Source organism: Myotis nattereri (genome assembly GCF_964212035.1).
Source record: "Myotis nattereri genome assembly, chromosome: 9".
In the NCBI taxonomy this organism is placed as follows: Eukaryota; Metazoa; Chordata; class Mammalia; order Chiroptera; family Vespertilionidae; genus Myotis; species Myotis nattereri.
In genome coordinates, this window is record NC_138084.1 from 79,441,373 (window position 1) to 79,462,649 (window position 21,277).

At 46.4% G+C, this 21,277-nt stretch overlaps 2 pseudogenes across 2 annotated transcripts in view; both read left to right on the forward strand.

Annotated features, from left to right (window-relative positions):
- LOC308524710 (polypeptide N-acetylgalactosaminyltransferase 11-like) overlaps nucleotides 1–5,067 on the forward strand; it is a 44,301-nt pseudogene extending 39,234 nt beyond the window's left edge. Inside the window, exons 4-5 of the transcript in view lie at nucleotides 3,050–3,253; nucleotides 4,411–5,067. The product of the transcript in view is annotated as a polypeptide N-acetylgalactosaminyltransferase 11-like (transcript). The remainder of the gene's footprint in view (nucleotides 1–3,049; nucleotides 3,254–4,410) is intronic.
- A 13,690-nt stretch (nucleotides 5,068–18,757) lies between these two features.
- On the forward strand, nucleotides 18,758–20,163 carry LOC308524803 (methyltransferase-like protein 25B; annotated as a pseudogene). Its single transcript has one exon. The product of its transcript is annotated as a methyltransferase-like protein 25B (transcript).
- The last annotated feature ends 1,114 nt before the right edge of the window (nucleotides 20,164–21,277 follow it).

Here is a 21,277-nt window from a genome sequence, read left to right on the forward strand (position 1 = left end):
ACCCTAGTTGGTAAACAGCAGAGATAGAAATAATATCAGGTAAACCCTGAGAGCCACAAACAACTTACTATGGGAGTACAGAGGAGAGACCATCACTCCTAGCTCAGAGGCAGTGGGAAGACTTCATGGAGGAAGCAACTTTTAGGTGGGCCTTGAATGACAGGTAGGGTTTTGACAGGCAGGAGAACCACTGGAGCCACAGAAGAGAGGCAGAGCAGTGTGGGGTCGATGGAGATTCAGGGGATCAACCGGCTAAACCTTAGGACATAGGAGGTGTGACTAAAAAGGTGGGTGGAGACCCAGAGATGGAAGGTCTTGGATACCAGAAGAAGCCATTTGTTCTTTATTGAGAAGAATGGGGTCTCTTGAAGACATTAGATCTGGATAATGATGTGGATAATGGGGGCTCCAAGGGGAGAGATAGCCAGGAGCCGCAGGAGGTGTTTTGGAGGAGAGCTCACTGGAGTCACCTCCCCCTAGAGGCTGTGGGAAACAAAGACAAGCATGTGTAGGGTTAGGTATGGCGATGCAACAGAAACCCAAGGTAAAGCGTTTGACCTAAAAGAGGCCTGGAGGAAGCTAGTCCCGGGAGGGCATGGCCGCTCCAGACTTAACATGAACCCAGGGTTCTTCTCTTTCTGTTCTAACATCCCAGCATGTGGTTTCCATCCCCAAGGTCACGTCATTAATCAAAGTAGCTGCTGAAGCTTCTTGCATCCTTGTACCCTTTAAGCAACAATAGGAAGGAATGGGGAGAGGGCAGAGATCTCCCGCTGAGACAGCTCCCTTTAAGGAACCCTCACACCTTCTCTTAGAACACTTCCTCTTACATCGCATTGTCCAGAACTTAGGCATGTGGCCAATACCAGCCGCAAAGGACGATGGGAAATAGCGTCTCTGTTGTCACTGGGAGAAATGAGATGGTCAGTGGAGGGCAGCCAGTAGTCTCTGGCCCAGGGAATTGGAGAGGACGCTGGGCTGTGAGCGCGGGGGCCCTGGGCGGTTATGAACCCAGGAACAATAAAAGGGGAGTTCAAAGAAAGAGGAGATTTGTGGTGAAGTAGGAGCCTGGTTCTGATGCCAGGGGTCCCTGTTCCATATGCAGCCAGGGACTCCTATGGCCTCCCCGATGGTTAGCCTTAACATAACCCCCTCCTCAGAGGGCGAGTGGTGATGAGAGGATGGGAACGAGGAGCTGGGAGACCAGGAAACATTAGCCAGGGCTGAGAGAAGAGGCTCAGCCTCGTCCTGTGAAAAGGGGTAGGGGCGCTGGCTAATACCAGTTGTGTATGTCAAGAGCTTCCTGGCAACAGGAAGAAACCAGGAAATGAAACTGTGTGGCCAGAGTCACAGATGGAGGCAAGTACAGTGCACGGATGGGAAGCTTTCCCTAGAGGGGCCTGCTGCACAGCATGTTCCCCTGCCTGACAGGGAACCCACAGAACAGGCGAACAAAGTTCCTGTCCCAGGTAGGCCTTCCAGCGCTCGCCTCTGATCTCACCACCCCACAGCCCACCCCCGTGGGAGAGCTGGAGACCCGGGAAGGAGAGGCCTGGGGACCTGTTTCCAATCTCCTCTCCCTCCTTCACTACAGCGGAGGGTGTGGGCCCACAGGGGGAACCCCAGCGACGGTATTCTTGGTGTACCAGTGGGTGTAATGAACACCGCCCACTCTCCAGTTCTCATTCGGATCAGCTGCTTCCTTTTCCAAATGTGCTCTCATCTTTCACCTCAGCAGCCTGTCTTTCAACAGAAACCTTTGCATTCCCCTAAACGCCTGATGGGGGTGGAAAACGGGTTTCACCTCTCCAGCTAGCGCCCTGGATTGTCAGTGGCTACTGGGAGCGGTGGAGAATTCCCAGGATGCTTCTTGACTCAGTGGGAAAAAGTGCTATAATCCACTTTTTAAAATATACTTTTATTGATTTCAGAGAGGAAGGAAGAGAGAGAGATAGAAGCATCAATGATGAGAGAGAATCAATGATGGGCTGGCTCTTGCATGTCCCCCACTGGGGATTGAGCCCACAACCGGGCATGTGCCCTGACCGGGAATCGAACCATGACCTCCTGGTTCATAAGCCAATGCTCCACCACTGAGCCAGGCTGGCCGGGCATATGTCAATTCCAATGTCTGCATGGGGAAGGAAGCGGGGAGGGATAGAGGGACAAATCCAGCTAAGTGCTGCCCCTGGTTTAGCACAATCAGGTATGTAATACGTGTGTTAAATTGCACGTCAGCTCTAGGGGCCCTTTCTCTCGGTGACCACCTCCCCGACCTGGGTCTGAGAGGACCGCATAGTGCTCTGTCCCAAACCACAGGCGGGCGTCCAGCCAGCTGGACTAGAAGGACTTGGTGGGCTGTGAGGTGCAAGGGTTCTTGGTAGGCAGCTCACATTTGTCTCTGAGATTCTCTTCCCGCGGCCGCCGCTCTGATCCCTCGGCTCAGAAATCCCTGTCAGTCTGAGAAGGCCTGAGGCCAGCAAGGGGGGGTTCTAGGAGGAGTGAGAGAGGAGGTGCAGAGAGAGGAAGGGGTCTGTTCCCTAAAACTCTAGGTGGAGTCAAGCAACTCTGGGAGCTCGAATCTTGAGGGTCCCTGAGGAAGACCCTCCTAGGACGGGCCAACTCCTGTGCCCAGGTCCAGCCTGAAGGCCCTATTAAAGGGAGTGGCCAGGTTTTCCCCAAACCCTTCCCTAGCAGGCACCCCGTAGTGTCAGGTCCGCAGGGTGCTGCTCCTCAGCTTGATGGGGTTTCTGGGCGCCCCACCGTCAGGGAGTCAGGCTGGTGCTCCTTGGTAACTCCCCACCCTGCGACCTTGGCCACAGAGAGGGGATCCCACAGAGCGGGATCGCCCATCCGAGGAGCCAGCGACTCCCAAGCCCAGCCCGTCAGTGATCTGTGTGCATCATTGATCTCCCACAATCCCAGCTGCCCCCACTGTTTAATGACATGCCACTTGGGGGGCGCTCTTGCTCTCACTGAGGCTGCAGCTCAGGCTAGCCCACCCCCGCCACTCCCTCGCTTGGGCAAAACTCTGGCTGCCACCACACAGGCCACTGGTCACTGGGCACCAGCACTGCGGTTCCTCCAAACCAGCTCTGCCCGCTGCGGCCAGAGAGGCTGGACCTGGACTGTGGCGGGAGGAAGACCCCGCAGCCCTGGTCCCAGAGGGCTGGCATCCTGCCTTGCGGCATCGGGATTCACCAGAGGGTCTTCTGGGACCTTCACCTTCACCTTGAAGACCTGGTTCCTGGAGGTAACGCCCACAGAAGCATCCCCACCTCGACGCCTGCATCCCTGGAGTGTCTGACTCGCAAGCCAGTTCACGCCCAGCCTCCAGCACCAGCTTAAGGCTCCAGCAGCTTTTGCTCCAGGAAAGTGAAAATGGCCCTTCAACTCTGAGAGGTCCATAATGGGAAGCGTCAAGTTCTCTGTTTCTATTATGGATGCCTTTTTGCATCTGTGAGCTGAACTGCTTTGCCCTCTGTTTATTTCAACTTCAGTGAGGTGGTTCAGCCACATAAGAATGTGCCTGCCGCCCTAGCTGGTTTGGCTCACTGGATAGAGCGTCGGCCTGGGGACTGAGGGGTCCCAGGTTTGATTCTGGTCAAGGGCATGTACCTTGGTTGCGGGCACATCCCCAGTAGGGGGTGTGCAGGAGGCAGCTGATCAATGCTTCTCTCTCATCGATGTTTCTAATTCTCTATCCCTCTCACTTCCTCTCTGTAAAAAATCAATAAAATATATTAAAAAAAAAAAAGAATATGCCTGCCCATCAAGGGGTCTGGGCCCCACAGACAATTCCCCAAACAATTCCACCCCCCTCACCCGAGGTCCAAGTCCAGTGTTAGAATTGCAGTTCAGCACTAGCTGGTTTGGCTTAGTGGGTAGAGTGTCAGCTTGTGGACTGAAGGGTCCCGGTTTGATTCCCAGTCAGGGCACATACCTGGGTTGTGCCTCAATCCCCATTTTGGGCCTGCAGGAGGCAGCCGATCAATGATTCTTTTTCATCACTGATGTTTCTCTCTCTCTCTCCCTCTCTCTTTCTCTCTGAAATCAATAAAAATATTTTTAAAGGAATTACAGTTCAAAGCAAACAAGATTGATGATGTGGTAGATCATCAGACTGAAGATGCAGAAAAGGCAACAGGAAAGTCTCCTCTCAGTTGGGTGTGACTTAATCAACATGACCAGGAGTTGAGAGACCTGGGGTATCGGAAGCATGCCTTCCACATGCTCATTAGCCACGGCGCGGGCTCCATAGGATGTGCAGACCCGGGGAGCGCCCCGTGTAGTCCTACCCGACAGAGCTGCCGTCGCTAGTGCTACTACTTATTTCTACAACAAAGCCTTGTCTGCTTCCTCCGGACTGTGCACAGCGTCCGGGAGGAGCACCAGCTGCTTCTCCACGAGTCACCCTCCTGGCTGACGGCAGTGACTTCCATGATTTGAAAGGAGAACTAGGTGAATACGTCCAAAAACACCTCCCTAGAAAAAGTAAATAACAAGAAACAAAGCGTGAGGGATCATTGGAGGAAGAGTGACTGGCGCGGCCCATGCAGCAGGAGCCCTGGTGCCCTGCGCAGCCACTGAAGTGCTGGCCGCCACTTGGGAGGACCAGCCATGGTCCTGTGCCCAGAGCTGGCCACATCAGTGCGGACACGCTGGCCTACAGCTCCTCCCCGGGGTGCGCGGAGGGTCAGCGGGGGCTGCCCTTCAAATGGGGTCTGGCTCCCCTCTCTGAGCTCGGAGGACGGGAAGGAGCTAAGTCACCTGCGATGGCTGGAGGATTGTTTCCGTGGACTTGGGCAGTATGACTGTGGCAGGGAAATCCGGGCGGAGGGAACGTAGACAATTCCTTTGGGATTTGGGCGTGTGGAGTAAACTCTTCTGGTCCCTTGCTCTGGAGTTGGACACATTTTCAGGAAAAGGCAACATGGTTCTCCTGAAGGCCAGGACACCGTGGCACAGAGCTCCCTGAGGCCGGCACGCATTTGGTTGGATGAATATGAGGAGCAGTATTTTTCCTTAAGACCTGATCTGGCCCTAACCATTTGGCTCAGTGAATAGAGCATCGGCCTGGGGACTGAAGGGTCCCAGGTTTGATTCCAGTCAAGGGCACATGCCCAGGTTGTGGGCTTGATCCCCAGTAGGGGGCATGCAGGAGGCAGCCAATCAATGATTCTCTTTCATCATTGATGTTTCTATCTCTCTCTCTCTCTTCTTTCCTCTCTGAAATCATTAAAAATATATATTTTGTAAAACTCTGATCTGAGGACAAGAAGCTATGGAAATGTCAGTGAGCGTGCCGAATTGAGGAAGAAGTTAGATTGTAAATCACTTAAGTGGTTTCTGGATAGCATTACCCAGAAATGCAGATATCTTTGCCCACTGTCAAACCCCAGCAACCTATGTTTATCAACAGAGGCCAAAGCGCCCTGATGTGCTTCGACATGGAAGGCTCTATCACCTACAGACCAGCAAGATCCTGTGGTCCCGGGCCACCCAAGTCGGAAGGGACCTCTTAAGGCATGTGACTTTAGTGACCCAAATCCGATCTGCATTTATAACAAAGAGTCTGAACTGGTGTTAAGTAGTCTCCATTGCCTGGATATGTCGGAAACTCAATCATCAGACCCACCATGACTCATGAAGTGCCATGGGTCAGGAGGATCCCAGCAGTGGGCCTTTGGGGAGAGTAATCAGCTGTCCCAGGTGTCCGTTGGACAGTGCCTGAGAGTGGCTGATCCACTGAGTCACAACGGCTACATTGCTATGGCGATCTGTGATACTCCTCTCAGCAATGGCATTTGGAAGGCTAAGGTGAATGTCATGGCTGGAATGGTGATTCATCATGCCTGTCCTGCTATGGGGACGCCACGGGAGATGAGCAGAGGTGAGAGCAGGTACACTGTCCATATTGGAGCACCAAGTGAGCATCAGGTGAAGTATATGTCACCAAGATGGTAAGGTTGTTTCTAGGCTGCTGCTAAGGAATCTCTTGCTTATGGTAGGAAACCAGAATAGAGTTTTTATACAGAGTCAGGTTTATAGAGAAGAATAAAACCCAGGAAATTGCTAGGTCTATTCAAATTAGTTCATGCTTCTTTTTAATCCTCTTTAATAATGGAATGGTGTTTATCTGATCAGGAATTTGTCATGATTTCCTTCTTAGAAGATTTCAAAGCAGACAGTCAATTTTAAACAAACTGATTGAATCCACATGACTTTTAGCTTCAGAAGGCATCATTTATAAGATCATATTTAAGAGGCAGTTAACTGTGATAAATTATTTTGATGAATTATGGTATATCAACATTTAAAATAACTGATCCTTTTAATTATTTACCTAAAAAAATGAACTGCCACTTGTCGCAATAAAATCAGCACTTCATGAGAATTTCAGCAAGGATGGACAGACAGGGGGAGGAAAGAGGCAATGGACGCAGGTGGCAGGGAAGCCCCAGGGGAACACCAGGGGTGCTGGGCAAGGAGGCTGTAAGACTCATCCCTGCAGGTGGGGAACAGCGTCCGATCTGCACGGGCAAGTGAATCACAGCACGTCTGGCACTCTGGGCAGCCCCAGCCCCAAGCAGGGTCCTAATGACCACCTCAGACCAGGGTGCCAGCAGTTCCTACACTGTGCACGTCAGGCCGGGTTTGATCCGAGCCAGACTGCTTTACGCGATTATTTTCCTGATTGTGAATGGCACAGGCAGCATGGGGATGGAGTTTTCCAGGCTCAGCTGCCAGCCTTGGAGGCTCATCCGATACCAGGCTATTACCTCCTGATTACTTGACTTGGCAGTCAACCCACTCTGAGCTGCGCATAAGCAGCAGGAAGGCTGAGTGGGGAAGCTAGGGCTTGAGATTGCACTTGTCAATCACATGTCACAACAAAGGTGTACTGCGGGCTCCATCCCTGGCTCCGGAGATGGGGAAGGGTGGTCGGGGAGGGTGAAGTTGGGGGTCTCTGCTCTAATCTCAGGGCTGGAGAGGTCCCCACAGTTAGTCATCCAATTTGAGGCTCAAAAAGAAAACTGAGGGATAAAGAGGTGAAGGGACTTGCCCAAGGTCACTATCTTAGTCCCTTCAGGATGTTATAACAAACTACTGAAGAGTGGGCAGGATCTAGCCATTGGTGTCAATGGGGTGTGAAAGTCCCCTACTATGACTATATTACTGTTGATCTCTCCCTTTATGTTCATCAAGATTTGCTTTATAAATTTAGGTGGTCCTATGTTGAGTACATAAATGTTTACAAGGATTATAGCTTCTTGTTGGATCAATCTCTTTATCATTGTGTCTCTTTTTTAAATATGTTTTTATTTATTTTAGAGAGGGGGGAAGAGGGAGATAGAGAGAAAGAGAGAGAGAAGCATCGATGTGAGAGAAAGAGAGAGATATCAATCAGTTGCCTCCTGCATGTACCCCAACCAGGGATTGAACCCACAACTTGGGCATTGGCCCCAACCAGGAATTGAGCTTTTGGCGCACAGGATGATGCTCAACCAACTGAGCCACCCTGGTGAAGGCCTTGTTTGTCTCTTATACTTTGCTTTAAAGTCTAATTTGTCTGATGTAAGTATTGCTACCCCAGCTTTTTTGTATGTTTGTTTCCATTGCATGAAATATATTTTTCAATCTTTTACTTTCAGTCTGTGTGTGTCTTTTGTTCTGAGTTGGTCTCTTGTGCACCGCATATATATGTGGGTCTCATTTTCTTATGCATTTAGCTACCCTATGGCTTTTGATTGGAGCATTTAATCCATTTACATTTAAAGTGGTTATTGATATGTATGTACTTTTCGCCATTTTATTCTTGTAATACTGGTTTGGTGGTAGTGAACTCCTTTAGATATTTTTTTTGTCTAGAAAGCTCTTTATTTTTTCTTCAATTTTAAATGAGAGCCTTGCTAGGTAGTATAATCTTGGATGCCAATCCCTTCCGGCTTGAAATGTTTCTGTTGAGAAATCAACTGACAGTTTTATGGGGATAGAAAGGAAAGTTATAGTGCCAATTTCCCACTTACAGAAGGGGAATGAACAATCAAGGATCAATGGCTTCCTCCTCCAAACCTAATCCTGAGGACTTCACAGAGACAAAAGAGAGAAATGCAGACAAGAATTTATGATAGAAGATTTAATGCAATCCCTATTAAAATACTAATGGCATATTTCACAGATCTAGAATGAATACTCCAAAAATTTATATGGAACCAAAAAAGACCCCAAATTGCCACAGCAATCTTGACAAACAAACTTAGAAGAACAAAGTTGGAGGAAATCGCAATACCAGATATCAAGTTATACTACAAAGCCACAGTAATCAAAACAGCCTGGTTGTGGCACAAAAACAGGCATATAGATCAATGGAAAAGAACAGTGACCCTAGAAATTGACCCAAGCCATTACACTCAATTAATAGTTGACAAAGGAGGCAAGAACATAAAATAGAGTTAAGAGGGTCTCTTCAATATATGGTGTTGGGAAAATTGAACATAAACATGCAAAAAAAAAAATGAAACTAGATCACCAACTTACACCATACACAAAAACAAACTTAAAATGGATGAAAGATTAAATGTAAGACATGAAACCATAAAGTCCTAGAAGAAACCATAGGCAGCAAAATCTCAGACATCTCTCATAGCAATGTGTTTACAGATACATCTCTTAGGGCAAAGGATACTAAGGAGAAAAATAAATAAATGGGACTACATCAAAATAAATAGCTTCTGCACAACAAAAGAAACCATCAACAAAATGAATGGGAGAACTATATGGGAAGACATATTTGGCAATGATACATCTGATAAAGGGTTAATAACAAAAATATATAAGGAACTCATACAACTTAACAAAAGGAAAACAAGCAATCCAATTAAAAATGGCAGAAGACCTACATAGACACTTTTCCAAGCAGACATACGGAAGGCCAAGATACATATGAAAAAATGCTCAAAGTCACTGATCATCACAGAGATGCAAATTAAAATGATAATGAGGTACCATCTTACACCCCTCAGAATAGTTATCATTAACAAATCAACAAATGACAAGTGCTGGCAAGGGCGTGGAGAAAAAGGAACCCATGTACACTGCTGGTGGGAATGCAGGCTGGTGCAGCCATTATGGAAAACAGTATGGAGTTTCCTCAAAAAAATAAATATGGAACTGCCATTTGACCCAGTGATCCATTTCTAGGAATTTATCCTAAGAGACCAGAAACACCAGCCAGAAAGAATGTGTGCACCCCTATGTTCATAGCAGTACAATTTACAATAGCTAAGATCTAGAAACAGTTCAAGTACCCAATAGTACATGAGTGAATCCGAAAAAGCTGTGGTACATTTACACCATGGAATACTATGCAGCAGTAAAAGAGAAGGATTTCTTACCCTTTGAGACAGCATGAAGGGACCTGGAGAATATCATGCTAAGCAAAATAAGCCAGTCAGAGAAAGACAAGTAGCACACGATCTCACTCATATCTGGAATCTAATGAACAAAATAAACTGATGAACAAAATAGATCCAGAGACACAGAAAAATAGAACAGACTGTGGAACCTAAGAGGGAAGGTGGGGATGGGTGGGTGGGAAGAGACCAACCAAAGAACACAGACAATAGGGTAGTAAAGGCCTGGAGTGGGGGCGGGGGGGCAGGCTAAAAGAGGTCAATGGGTGAAAAGGAGACATGTGTTATACTTTCAACAATAAAGATTTAATTTTAAATAAAAGAATGTAAGGTAGAGGACATGAAAAGCAGGAGGAGAGCCCTACATTGCCTTGGGAAGGAGACCTCTGCTCACAGTCATCACCATGGGGCAGTGTAAGCCAGGCTGGGCCTTCAGCAGGTACATCGAGGTGGAGCTGAAGCACATGTAGAGTGAGGACCAGGGTGAGGATAACAGGTATCCAGACCACTCAGAACTTGATGCCCTCCAAACACACACACACACACACACACACACACACACACCTCCTAAGGGAGGTTCCTACTAGGAGTCAAGGTCACCAATAGGGAAGGGGATGGTGATGGTTCATGGTCAATGGTTAGACATTGGCTGGACACTGAGGTGATTTGTCCACCTGGATGGGCACAAGCTGGAGCCTGAGATTCATCTGCTCCCGCTCAGTGTCTGTAACTGCCAAGATGGCTGATGCCTCTGAGGAATACAGGGTCACAGAGGAAAACAATGAAATTGTTAATGAGTACAACTCTAATTCTTAAAAAGGATAAGAAACTATAGCAGGCAAAACAATTAAAAAGCTAGACAGAACAAGTATTAAAAGTAATTATAATAGTGATTCTCTAAGAGATAAGGGAGGATATTGTGCATGAAGTGGGAACACACATTTATGAAGAAGAGGCTATTGGGAATTTCAGGATGAAAAACATAGTTGAAATAATTTAATAGTTGGGTTGGATAGAAGAATGGATTCAGCTAAAGAACAAATAGGCAAACTGTAAATTAGATTAATGTTAAATGGTATCATAAAGGGATAAAGAGTTGTAAAATCCTATATAATTAAACGCTAATACGCAAATTGTCCCCTTGGGAGTTCGACCTAGAGTTCTATCATTCGCTATGGCATTCACTGGCCACCAGGGGGTGGTGTGGAACCTAGCAGGTGACCAGCGGTGGCAGCGGGGCACTGAGGGAGCGAGGGAAGGAGGAGGTGGGGAGGCGGGGAACCTGATTGACCCTGATCGCCGACCAGGCCTAGGGACTCTACCTGTGCACGAATTTCATGCACCAGGCCTCTAGTATAACAATAATATACTCAGTGTTTCAGGGAAAAGAAAACCTTCAGACCTAGGATTCTATATCCAAGTCACCCATATTTAAATATAAGATCAAAATAAGGGTAGTACCAGGCAGGTGAGACCTCAGTATATTCCTTGTGGAAAACTCTTGGAGGAAGTACTCTGGCAAAAAGAAACATAAATTAAGGAGTATGATGGGAAGTATATGGGTAAGCAAGAAGGAAGTGGGAATCGAAAACAAGAGTGTGCCCACAACAATCTAGAACTAAGATTTTTACACAAACCTAACATGGTGGGACAAGCTGAGAATCATGACAGTGAGAGGTACATGTTGAGATCCATATTCAGGGGAAGAGAAAAACGCAGATTTATTTCAAAATTGAAGTAAAAAAGATCATTAGCAGTAAGGCAACCACCAGAAAAAAAATTAAAAATAGCATGAATTACCTTCAATGAGTCGGCTTTTGTGAGGTTACTCTACAGCAACAAGCAAGCCCATGTCCGTGGCTTGGGACAGCAAAGGGTTATTCCTGAGCCAGATGTTGGCTGCAGGCCAGCCAGTGCAGGTGTGTGTTACGCACCTTCTCACCCCAGTCCCCAGCTGAGGAAGTAGGTCTTAGCTCAGCCTCATGGTTGAGAGAAAGGTGCAGTAGAGGAACCACAAGATGGTGCCTAAAGCTTCTGCTCAGAAATCATGGACAGATCTTTTTTATTTATTTGTCAAACAAATCTCAGGCCAAGCCTTACATTAATGAGGTCAGAAGTATAATCAGCTCACAGGGAAATGCTGCAAGTCACGCCACAAAGGGCAGAATGTATAATCCTCTGTGAGGAGTATAGCAACAGCTTTGAAGTCAGGAAAAGAAAACTTACTCAAATTAATGAAAGGCATAAAAGGGAGGGGTAGGAAATTATACAGACATGACATAAAATAGCAGAAAGGATATTAAAATGAGTAAATAAAAATCATAACAAAGATAAGGAATCATATGTGCAGTGAATTTTCTTAAAGAGCAAAACGCAGTAATATATTTTCTGTAAGAGATATATTTAAACAAAATGTAGCTTTCCAGTCTGGATAAAATGGTGTAGACCCCTTTCTCTGTTCCTCCCCCACTAAAGGCAACTATAAACTCTGGAAATAATGCCAGATGCAACCAAAGGAAAACTGAAATGAGTCAAGAAGGCAAACTGGTTTGTGGCCCTGGAACCAGAGGAGCAAGCAGCAGGGCATCTTATGTCTCCCGTCCAACAGGAGAAGGCACCCAGACCCACCAGCCCCTGCACTCCAACCAGCAAGAGAGAGCAGCCTGCTAGACTCCTGCCTTCCCCAGTCAAACAGGAGTTCCTCTGACAACATCGGGTCACGCCAGCACCACCAGCAGGGTGACTGGTGGGGAGTCACCCCAAAAACAAGCAGCCTGGGAAAGTAGTCTTTCCTGCTGCCTGAGCACCCCCCACCCCACAAAGACATCCTGGGTCCAGCCTGAGAAATTCCTTCCACCCCCTCAGGCAGCAGGAACCTGGAGCAGATGCACCGAGCAGACCAAAATAACCAGGAAAGTTTCTGAAAACCTACTGCCATTGCAGTAAACACCCGCAAATGTAGGCCAGGATCTGTGTGCTGAAAAATAGGGTGCCTACCTGCTCAGTTTGAAGAGTTTAAAGAGAAGCCTGCATCCTATAACACACAAAATGTCTGGGAAACAGTTTAAAAATCACCTGCCATACCAAGATTTAAAAATCACAGTTCAAATGAGAAAAGGCAATCAACTATACTAACACTAAGATGAATCAAATGTTGGCATTGTCTGACAGGATCATTTTTTAAAAAAGCTATGATAAAAATGCCTCAATGATTAATTACAAATTCTTTTGAAACAAATGAAAAATTAGAAAATTTTAGCAAAGATTGAAGTGATGGAAATAAAAAGAACCAGTTGGCATTATAGAATAAAACCATGCAATAACAGAAATTTTGTTTTTAAAACCTCACTGGATATGCTCAATATTATAGTAGAGATGATGGAGGATAAAATCCATAAACTTGAGGACAGAAAAACAGATTTCACCAAGTCTGAACAGAGAGAAATATAGTTTGGAAAAAAAAAAAATGAACAGAACCTCAGGGGTAATACAAAAGATTTAACATTCACATAATCAGAGTCCCAAAATAAGATGAGGAAGAGAGTGCAGCTGGAACAGGATTCAAAAAATAATAATAATAATAATAATGCTGAAAACTCTTCAAACAAGTATGGCCAAAGTTACAAACCCATAGACTCAAGAAGCTGAGCATACCCTAAACAGAATAAACTCAAAGAAATTTATGCCAAGAAACTTCATAATTAAACTTCTGAAAAGCAAAGACATACTTAAAATCTTGAAAGCAACCAGAGAGAAATGACACATTTCCCATATGGAAACACCAATTCAACTAACAGCAGATTTTTCATGTGAAAAGCATGGAGGCCAGAGGGGTGTCTAGCGCTGAAAGAAATGACCTACCACGTGCAAAGTTTATATCCAGGGGAAAGTATCCTTCAGGGATGAAGGGGAAATAAATATATTCTCACACAAAGAAAAACAAAAAGAATTTGTTGCTACAAGACTCCAGACCCACACTTAGAAATTAATTAAAGAAATGTCTTTAAACAGAAACTTACAAAATAAAGAATCTTGGAGTATCAGGAAGGAAGGAAAAACAGGCGGAGGAGGGGGAGACAGGAATATTGGTACATACAGAAGATTATTCTTTCCTCATGAGTTTTATAAATCATATTTGATGGTCAAAATTATCACACCATCTGATATTTGTGCTCCTGAAATTTGGAGCATTCATCCAAACATTTAACACCATTTTTACAGTGTCTTCCAAACACAGAAGAAGAGAGGAAATTTCTGACTCATTTTATGATGCCAGTATTGCCCTGATATCAAAAACGGACAAAGACAGTACAACAAAGGAAAACTACAGACCAGTATCTCTCATGAACTCGGATGAAAAAAATCCTCAACAAAATGGCAAACTGAATCCAACAATGTATAAAAAGAATTAGACATCATGACAGTGGAATATATTCATGACAAGGTTGGTTCAACATCAAAAATCAATGTAGTCCACCATATCAATACTCTAACAAAGAAAAATCCATTTGATCATGTCAATTGATGCAGAAAAAGCATTTGACAACGGCCAAGACCCATTTATCATAAAAATTCTCCACAATTTAGAAATAGGGGGCAATTACCTCAACTTGATAATGAGCATCTACAAAGAACCTTCAGCTGGCATCACTAATGGATAACTGGATGCTTTTCTCCTAAGAGAAGGAATAAGAAAAGATATCCACTATCATTACTCTTATTCATCATAATATTGTATTCTCCAGCCACTGCAATTAGGCAAGATCAAGAAAGAAGCAAAAAGCACACTGATTTAAAAGAAATAAAGAAAATCCCAAGGAATCTATAGAAAAAAGGTTCCTAGCACTAATAAGTGAGTTCAGCAAGGTTTCAGGATAAAAGATAAAACACACAAAAATCAATCACATTTCTATACACTAACAATGAGCATGCAGAAACATAAATTAAAAGCACAACCATTTACAATCACCCAAAGAAAATGAAATATTTAGGCATAAACTTAACAAAAGATGCACATGATACCTATCCTGAAATTGACAAAATGCTGATGAAATAAATCAAATAAGACCCAATAACTGGAGAGACATACCATGTTCATAGACTAGAAGACTCAACATAATAAAGATACCAATTCTCCCCAAACTGATCTATAGGTTTAATGCAATTCCTATCAAAATTCCAACTTAAAACCAGTGTGTGTGTGTGTGTGTGTGTGTGTGTGTGTGTGTGTGTGTGTGTGAGAGAGAGAGAGAGAGAGAGAGAGAGAGAGAGAGAGAGAGAGGTGGAGGGGTAGAAAGAGAGAGAGACAGATTAATTTGAGGGTGGACACTGAAAAGCCCTAAGAGCTTCTGTTAGAAAGCTGGATATTCAGCCTTAACTGGTTTGGCTCAGTAGATAGAGTGTCGGCCTGTAGGCTGAAGGGTCCCAAGTTCAATTCCGGTCAAGGGCACATGCCTGGTTGCGGCTCGATCCCCAGTAGGTGACATGCAGGAGGCAGCAGATCAATGATTCTCTCTCATCATTAATGTTTCTATCTCTCTCTCCCTCTCCCTTCCTCTCTGAAATCAATAAAGAAAATAAAAAGCTGGAAATTCAATAATATAGCTCCAATCTGAGTCTGAGTCCAAAGACAAGAAAAGACTGATGTCCCAACTCAAAGACCCTCCAGCAGAGAGAAAAACAATTCTCCCTCACTCAGTCTTTCTGTTCTAGTCAGTCCTTAAATGGATGGAATAAAGCCAATCTGCTTTCCTCAGTCTAGGGATTCAAATGTTAATCTCATCCAAAACACCCACAATATAGACACACCCAGAATAATGTTTAATCAAATATCTGGGCACCCTGTGGCCCAGTCCAGGTGACACATAAAATTAATCACCACAGTAAAGCTTATTCTAAACTGTATACAGAAAGGCAGAGCCTTGAATAGCTAAAACAATTTTGACAAAGATGAATCAAGTGGGAGAAATCAGTCTGCATGATATTGAAGCTTACTAGTAATCAGGACAAAGTGGTATTGGCAGAAGGATAAACACACAGATCAATGGAACGTAATAGATAACCCAGAAATAGACTGACACAAATATATTCCACTGGTTAACAAAGAGGCAAAAGCAACTCAGTGGAGGAAGTATAACCTTCTCACCAAACAATGCAGGAGTAATTGGACATCCATAAGCAAAAAGTGAGCCTTGAACTAAACTTCACACTTTAGACAATAATGAACTCAAAATGGATTTACAGTGCAAAACTAGAACACTTCTAGTAAAAAATAAAAGTAGGAGAAAATCACCTGGTTCTGGGACTAGGTTAAAGAGTTCTTAGATTTTATATCAGAAGCACAGTCCATAAAAGGGAAATTTGATAAATTGGACTTCCCAAATATGAAAACATTTTCTCTGGGGAAGTCCATGTGACAATCATGAAAAGACAAGCTACAGACTGAGGAATATTTATAAACCACATATCCAACAAATGACAAGTAAAGAATTCCCAAAACAGAAATTACACACGTGCGCACACATACACACACATGCAGGATTAGAAAGTGGGCAAATGACATGAGCAAACATTCACCAAAGAGGCCAACAGATTATTAACCTTCACAGAAATGCAAATTAAAAGCACAATCAGGTATCACTGTGCACTACTCATAATGACTAAAATAAAAACATGAGCAACACAAGTGCTGGCAACGATGTGGATCCCTTATAGGCTGCTGGTGAGAATGTAACCATCTCCTGAGACTAAACATGCATACAACCCTGAAATTCTACTCTTGGGCATTTTATCCAGAGAAATGAAAATTTATGTTCACACAAAAACATGTGCATGAGTGGTCATAGCAGCTTTTATTGTCATAGCCAAACACTGGAATCCGTTCAGCTGTCCTTGGATAGATGGGTGATTAAACAAACTCGGTGCACACATATCATGAAACAGTGCTCAGCAATGAACCATGAATACACGCAACAGCTTGGGTAAATCTCCAGGAAATTATACAAAGAGAAAAAAGTCAATCCCAAAATATTTACATATATATAATTCATTTATATAACATGTTTTCAGTGACAGCTTAGTGGTTGCAGGGATAGGGGATGCTGGGGGAGGGAGAATGGAGATAGATGTGGTTACAGAAGGGCAACAAGGTGATAGAACTCTTCAGCATCTTGATACTATGGTCATGGATACACAAACCTGCGCACATGATGAATTTGTAAATAACTAAACATTTGTAAAGAACTCACATCAATGTTTCTCTCTCTCTCTCTCTCTCTCTCTCTCTCTCTCTCTTTCTCTCTCTCTCTCTCTCTCTCTCTCCCCCCACCCCCATACACAAAGAGCGAACTGCATGCTCTCACACATGCATGCACACACAGAGACACAAATAAGTATGAGTAAAACTAAAGAAATCTGAATAAGGAGTAAGATTGGTGGATTGCATCAATATCAATATGTTGGTTGTGATAGTATAAGATAGTTTTGCAAAATGTTACCAATAGGGGAAACTGGTTAAAGTGTATATAGGATATCTCCATATTATCCTATATAATAAAAACCTAATATGCAAATTGACCAAACAGCAGAACTACCGGCAGTATGACTGGTTGCTATGATGCATACTGACCATCAAGGGCAGACACTCAATGCAGGAGCTACCCCCAGCCTGATCGCCCCACCGGTCACCCTGCAGAGGGAGGCAACCAGCTGCAGTGGCATCAGGAAGGAGGGCCGGTAAGCAAGTGGCGCCAGGCCAGCCAAGGCAGGTGCCAGCGGGGGCTCCCTGATCGCCTCACCGTTCACCCCACAGATTGGCCCTGATCGCTGGCCAGTCTTGGGACCCTACCCATGCATGAATTTCGTGCACCGACACACTAGTTCCTTATAACACATGTGAATCTACAATTATCTCCATAAAATTTCAATTGCAAAAGCAAAATCTACAGCAAATTGAAAAATAAAAAGATCATATGGCATAGATGGATAAGTGCCAACTACATTCATTCTTCCCTTCTTCAATATGATACAACAATTTTTGGCTAAACATCTGGCTTCCTGGAATAAAGACTATCTTTCCTAACCTGCCTTGCTGTAGGAGCGGCCTGGGATGAAGTCCCAATCATGGAATGTAAATGGTAATGGTGTGTTCAACTTCCAGGAAATATTCTTAAACAAAGGGGCATGCTCTTCTCCTTTCTCTTCTTCTTTCCTTCTTACCAATCATGAAGACAAGAGGTATAAGTTAGGGATTGTGGAAGGATAAGATGGAAGGACACTGGGTCCCTAAGAACTTTCCGGGGCTGCCATAGCAGCTCTTGTCTGGCTATGTTGAATTAAGAAGAAATAAACTGCTCTGGCTGATGTTTCTCAATGGTTAGAGCATGCACCCACATACTGAAGGGTTGAGGGTTCAATTCCCCATCAAGGGCACGTACCTTGGTTGCAGGTTTGATGCCCTGCCCCAGTTGGTCGTGGCATGTGCAGGGGGCAACTGATCGATGTGTCTCTCTCACATCAATATTTCTCTTTCTCTTTCTCTCCCCCCTCCCCATACCCTTCCTCCCTTCCACTCTCTCTAAAAATATCAATGGAAAAAATATCTTTGGGTGAGGATTAACCCAAAAAAAAGAAGATGAAATAAACTACCATATTTAAGTAACTCCAATCCTAGGCTTCTTCAGAACTTTAGTGAAGTAAATTTCTACCTTGTTTGGGACACTGATATTTTGGGTTTTCTTTGACTGCCTAACAATACAAACAGAAAAGGTGTTCCATGGAAAAATAAACCACGGTTTTATTTTTAGGCCAGGCCAAAAAGAAAACTATAAGGGACAAAGAAGACCATTATAAACTGTAAAGAACAATAGGTCAGGAAGACCCGAGGACCACGGGATAATGAACATGTGTGTGTTTAATAGCATATACTCAAAGACTATCAAGCAACAGCTAATATTAGGAGGGGACTAGAGATCCATCAAAAACTATGCTTAAGTAATTTCACATACCCTCTCAGAGATTTACATATTAAGAAGACAAAATAAGCAAATAGATCTGAATCATACAGTTGATACCTTGAACTAAGATAGAATAGGAGTTTACAACCACAGCATGAGGAGTGTATATATTTTTAGCTCACGTGGGAACATTGTTAAAAAGCCCACCATGGAGCGTCTTGGGCCAGTGCAGAGCGCTTTCTTCTCATCCCGCCTGCAGAGCTGAGGCCTGCGGAGCTGAGCCCAGCCCGCGTCCCTGAGCCCAGCCCGCGTCCCGGATCCGCCTGGTGCTGACCCTGCTTCCCTCCTCACCGCGTTCTCTCTCCAGGCGCCACCGACTGGACCCTGATGCCAGGTGTTTCCGCCCGGGGCCCCTCTCACAAGGAGAGGAGGCAGCTAGCGGTGGATCTCACCCGTGTCCTGTCTCTCTACTGTTCCATCCTGGATGCCTACATCATCGAATTTTTTTTACAGACAATCTGTGGGGCACACTCCCTTGCTCATGGCAGGAAGCAATGGATGGACTGAACCCACCATAGCTGGCCACACGGCTGCTGGGGACGCCTGTGGTCAGGTCCAGGTCAGTGTGGCCACTCACCCTGCTGGCCCTGAAGCCCACAGCCTATGCCTTGGCCTTTCCCCAGATCCTCTCAGAGTTTCGGGAGAACCCAAGCCAGAGCTGCCGACTGAAAGCTCCATTCTGAAAACGTCAGGCCCAAGAAGCACCATGAGATCTGGCGGCTGGGAAGCTGGTGAAAAAGCTGAGTGACCGCACAGGCTGCACCCAGGTTGTGGATGTAGGCTCAGGCAGGGCCATCTCTCCCGCTTCGTGTCTCTGGGGCTAGAGCTGAAGGTGAAGAGCATTGAAGGGGACCAGAGACTGGTGGAGAGCACCCAGCACCTGGGCCAGGAGCTCCTGCAAGCTCTGGACAAAGAGGAGAAGAGGAACCCGCAGGTGGTGCAATTCACTCCCACCTCTCCCCACACCATGTGGTTCAGTGGGTAAACCCCAGAACCCTCTGTGAGGAGGTTCTGTTTCCGCTGGAGACCTCACCTCAGGGTGAGGCCCGCTTGCTGCTGACAGGCCTCCATGCCTGTGGAGACCTGAGTGTCACCTTGCTGAGGCATTTCTCCTCCTGCCCTGAGGTGGTGGCCCTGGCCTCAGTGGGCTGCTGCTACATGAAGTGGAGTGACCCTGGCAGCTACCCACTGAGTCAGTGAGTGGCTGCGCTGCCTGGCTATGAACTGTCTTACAGGCTGCGGATGGGGGCCTGCCATGCCCTGGAGGAAAATGCCGAGAGGCTACAGAAAGCAGGCCCTGGCCTCCGAACCCACTGCTACCGGGCAGCACCAGAGACGGTCATCCGGCATGTCCAGCCAAGCTCCGTCAGCCAGACATGCAGGGGATCCCCAGGGTCCGTGAGCTCAAAACTGAAGAATATGTGCAGCGGGGGCTGCAGTGGGTGGGGCTGGATCCCCAGCTGCCGCTGAATCTGGCTGCTCTTCAGGCCCACCAGGCCCAGGAGAACCACGTGGTAGCTTTCTCCAGCCTGGCCCTATTGCTGGCCCCACTGGTGGAGACACTGATTCTACTGGACCGGCTGCTGTACCTTCAGGAGCAGGGCTTCCATTCTGAGCTCCTGCCCATCTTCAGCCCTGAACTTCCTCCCAGAAACCTGCTTTTGGTGGCCACCAAAAGGCCCTTGGGTCAGGCCTTCTCTGTTCTGGAGACTGAAGACGCTGGTGCGCTCTGAGGAAAGGCACACCTTGGACCCCATCTGAAACCACCAGGTGGAAGAGTCTGTGCTCCTCACCCAGAGAAGCAGCATCCTGCATCCTCCCTGGAATCATGGTGTCCCACAGACCTTCAGCTTCGTACTCTTTCTCTCCCTCCACGTGTTATGTAATAATAGAGGCCCAGTGCACGAGATTCAAGCACTTGGGGAGAGGGGTCTTCAGCCTTGCCTGTGCCCTCTCGCAGTCCTGGAGCCCTCGGGGGATGTCAGACTGATGGCTTAGCACTGCTGCAGAGGCAGGAGAGGCTCCACCACCCCTGCTGCGCTCACATGCCGTGAGCTGTGAGGCCGGTTCTGACTGAGTGGTGCTGCCAGCGCACTGACCACCAGGGGGCAGCTCCTGTGTTGAGTGTCTGCCCCCTGGTGATCAGTGCATGTCATAGCAACCAGTCGTTCCCCTGTTCAGTCAATTTGCATATTACTCTTATTATATAGGACTAGAGGTCCATGCACAAAAATTTGTACACTCGGGGGGTCCCTCAGCCCGGCCTACACCCTCTTGCAGTCTGGGACCCCTCAGAGGATGTCCACTTGCCAGTGGGGACCAGGCTTAAGCTGCAGTAGGACAACCTTAGCGCTGCTGAGAAGGCAGGAGAGGCTCCCACCACCACCACTGTACTGGCAGCCATCAGCCTGGCTTGTAGCTGAGCAGAGCTCCCCCTGTGGGAGTGCACTGACCACCAGGGGGCAGCTCCTGCATTGAGCATCTGCCCCCTGGTGGTCAGTGTGTGTCATAGTGACCAGTCATTCCCAGTCGTTCTGCTGTTAGGGTCAGTTTGCATATTACCCTCTTATTATATAGGACAGAGGCCTGGTGCATGGGTGGGGGCCGGCTGGTTTGCCCTGAAGGGTGTCCCAGATCAGGGTGGGGGTCCCGCTGGGTTGCCTGGCCAGCCTGGGTGAGGGGCTGATGGGTGTTTGCAAGCTGGTCACACCCACTTCAGGGTGGGGGACGCCACTGGGGTACCTGGCCAGCCTGGGTGAGGGGCTGATGGCTATTTGCAGGCTGGTCAAGCCCCCACCCCCAGTGGGGACCCTCACCTCATGGAGGTTTGGCCAGCCTGGGTGAGGG